Raw genomic sequence first — 4,296 nt, 5'->3', positions numbered from 1 at the left:
GGTATGGTCATCACCCCACTGCTTCGACCGCAAATGGCTCATCAGCGTGTTTGGGTCATTGAGAAGTAGTCTGTGCCAAAGCTCGATTCGAGGTGGAAGTTGAACGTCAAGAGGCGTTGAGCTTGATTTCTTGGATACAGTCTCAGCTCAACCGATGCTAGGCAAATCAAAAACGTCAGGATTCTGTATTAATTGATTTATTTCTCGTAGCCATTTTTGTTATGCACTTTATGTTTGATAATGTGCATGAAGACGTTTCCGTCTGAATTTAGACATTTACCAGTGTGCTAGATGCTCTTCCTCTCAATGAGTTCTGCGCGCGATCCATCGTCGTCATTTTTAGGCGCGATGAGGAAAGCTATAGAGAAAGCGTGAAGAGCATGCACGACTTTCGTAAAATGAATAAGTCAGATGCAATCGCAGCCGATATAGCATTGAAGACGCTTCAAAGGATTTAAGAACTTGGTGGGATTGCCAAGTTCTTACCCAATTTTACTGCTGCGTACACCGTGGACAGGTAAACTATTCATAATACTGATTGTGTCACCATTCATACTCAGCACCAAGAGCTGCTTTGCCTTATCTCATCAGCGCAACGCATTCCTCGGAACGGTGCTTCGACAATCACATCGCTTTCATTCTTCACAGAAAATGTACACACTAGATACACTTCAATGCAATGAAACTTATTCTTCCAGGGAGCGACAAGAGCGAGATTCAATTAAATCCTAAATCAAACTCTGTCGTAGAATGTCTTTACATCTACACAATACTAAGTTGTGAAACCATAGTGAGATAATAGCCTGCAAGATAACTATACGTATCTATAGTCGGTGTTGCCCTTACGTAGACTCCCCCAGCAGTAAATAGCCCACTCTGACGGGAAATTGAGCATCGTACTAAAGGCGGGAAGCAGGGAAAGGTGAGAGCTCAAACAGCTGTACTCGGCCAATTGTACACGCGCTTGGATATGCAATGGAGGATTTGAGCTTGGAAAATACCGGTGTTTATCGCTCCATCGTCTGCAGCGTCGTGCCCGAAGTGGTCTGTGGCCATGCGAGACCTAAGAGAGCGGCAAGTTTAAGGCCAAAAGCCTATGTATATTGCCAGTCCGAACCCATGGTACATTATAGTTACTACTGAATTGCATCGTCTCGACCAAAAATATATTGCAGGCCAGTGCTGTCCGACAAGGGCTATACTTGTAATTGATCAGCTTAGCTTACAATCAGGTAAATATCTCCAAGGTGTAGTATATTGAACTTTAAAAGATTGCTGATGCTGAGAGCGAAACCACGACGGGTAAAGCTATTAAATTGGTAGCTTCAGAACATTTATGATGACAAATCAGTCAAATGCGATCCATTGAACCCTTGTACAGCGTTACAATTTCTCCAGCTTTGTAGACAAGGCGAAATTGTTGTGTGATTGAGTCGAATGTGATCAAAGCTTGAAAACCAAACTTTTCATACGCAAGTCAGTGACATCCCATCGAACGCAGTTAATGGGCCGTCGTAATGAAAGCTAATCTCATGGTTGTTGTGGTGCATCCACACCTTGCACTAAAATCTCGCAATTGGCTTTTGCAAAAGCCCATCCTTGACGAACGGTACGCTCAGCTATGGTATCGCGTCGATAACTACACCGTCTTGCAGTTTTGAGCACGCATCCTCTAAACATAATATCCCAAGCATAACGAGATCTCTTGACTGATGTAGTGGAGTGAAGGAGACTTGAAATCCCTAGAATAATCATGATCACTCCATTGACGATTGATAATCATTACCCAATACCCCACGGTTGGCGCGTCATCATAAGATCTCATTTCTCACTTCTGCCTTCCGAGCATGCTTCAGACACCACTACATCTTTTTGAGACTAACAAAACATTGAATGCCTTGTCCAAAGCTATCTTCTGTGCGTGCTCACGCAGAAGAGATTATTCTTATTCTGGCAGAGTTGGGTTAATGACGCGCCAAACCTCGTCAAGAAGAGACATGTGTGCCACTTAAGGGTACAGACTGCCAGCCGGTCCATTGCTCGTGGGTATGACAAAGCTACGCCACGCCTACGATGAGATAGTATCCCGGTATCAAATCTAGGGATTGACAACATTCCATCTGTCAATGTCCCCAAAATTATTCGAAGGCTCGGCGAATCCTCGACATGTCCCTGTCGCAAGACTCAAAGATATTGTATTCATTTATCTCGTAATCAATTCCTTCCCAAACTCGCAATCACTTTTTACTGTCTAAGGTCGAACATTATTGCCCAACTCTATGTATCTATCCAATATGTAACGAGCTCACAGAGCCCTGGACATTGATTTAGCAGCAGACAACCTAAGGTTCTGATTCTTAAGTCTTGATAATAGTAGCTGTACACGACTAAGTTTCATTAATTTTTACATCCCGAAGTACAATTGCTTTGTTATGTCAGAAAAGCTGGCCAAACGTTGCCTATTGCCACGTGTGAGGGTGAATTAGTGAGAATGACATATCCACATTCAGCCATCTTAGATGGTGGTGATATCGTTCAAGACAAATGGAGCCATTCATTACAATTTATAGAGTGTTTTGTTCAGCACAGAAATGCCAAAATCGCAATTGAGAAAGACATAGAGCAAAATTTCCGCTGCCTTGAACGTCTACGCAATGCTCGCAAGTGTATAATGCGGTTTTACAACAACGAAACTTTGGGATCTACACGACCATAAACAGATTTATTGTTGAGGTACGCTTGTGTATCAGTATGATGCAGCTAAACAGCTGCGTCTCCAGACGATTAAACATAACTAGTGTGTTATACAGTTACTGGGGCAGAAATTATCACAATAAGAGCATCCCGCGCAGAATACCCACTCCAGTGAGACGGATATCATTGTCTCTTGTCAGCTGCTGAGGATATTAATAGCCAGATCGAACACTGAAAACATTTAATGGACTACGTTGTGCTGCAGCACGTTCTCATAGAACTCAACGCTTGCACCAGAACAAGGGTTACGCGTAGCATATCATAAGCATGCATACCCCACTAATCATTCGCTTTTCTGATACATAAAGTTGATGAAATGGTATCTGCTAAAACTAAGCTTCAAACTTTAGATTGAAGAAAGCGTCTCCGACGTCGCACCAAAAGTCATTGAAGCCTTTTGCTCCAGAATCAGACTGATCTCGAAATGCACACCATGATCCGGGGGCAACCCACGCGGGGGATTTCTTGTCACCAGATCGTGATATTTCTTCAACAATGGATAAAAAGATCCGTATGACCTTGAGGATAGCCCGTCTGCTCAGTGATCGGCGGGTTTTATAGAACGGATTCAATCGTGACAGATGATGGACCCAGATTCTACTGAAGCTTCACTGTTCCGCGCGTCACATAGTGATGCTGACTCAAGAGTGTCATTACATCGCAACAAGAATGGACTATCCTCGATGATCTAGAGCCTAGCCCTACTTGATACTACAGTCACCCATTTCCACCAACCCTGGTTCTGAATACCTCGACTTGCGGTCGTTGCTACTCGTGTCAAAAAGCTCGAGCACAGGATACTCCGGCAGACAGCTGTAATTACCCAAACGTCCCAAATGACAGAGAGTCTAAAAGTCACTGTATACCGTCACTCATTTCCAAATACTCTCTCGAAACAGCGGTTAACGATTACTTTCTTCTCTCTTGTGTTTAGATCGAGCCTTTTGCCTTCTAAGCTCAGCAATATCGTCGCTTATCGATTCGGATCTGTTCAGGTCCTGTGCTTAAGCTATCGCAGCTTCAGGACTACGCTACAACAATTATGCAACTAGCAGAGGTAGGTTTTGACTCAACAAAGCCTCACTTGACCAAAAATGCAACCTAACGGTCCCGACCAACAGTCCATCCATAGTTCATAACATTCAAGCCACACCATACATAGGATAAAATTTTTCTCAGATCCAATCATAGGAATCAACAACGTTTCGCGCTCTCAAAGTCCTTAGATCTTGTTAAACGTTTCACGCTCTCAAAGGCCTTAGATCTTGACATTCACGCATCTTGCATAATTGCACAATGCTTCTATATTTATCAGGACCGTGACGGCTTGACGAAGTTAAGGACATTGATATTGTAATCATTCAGCAAACCTAGGCTATGAGAACATCTTTTTTAAAGTGAGACATTCGTTTGCAGCTGAGTCCCACTGACTACAACCTTCAAGATATATGAAATCAAGCGAGGGGATTGTCAGCTGACTTTGCGTAGAAGCCCGATCTTTCGTAACTCTCAACCGAGAAAGAGGGAGTAAATGCTTGATAC

Source organism: Plasmopara halstedii, assembly GCF_900000015.1.
Source record: "Plasmopara halstedii genome assembly, contig: Scaffold_526, whole genome shotgun sequence".
Taxonomy (NCBI): domain Eukaryota; phylum Oomycota; class Peronosporomycetes; order Peronosporales; family Peronosporaceae; genus Plasmopara; species Plasmopara halstedii.
The sequence above is the reverse complement of the archived record's forward strand: the minus strand, read 5'-3'. Positions refer to the sequence as shown.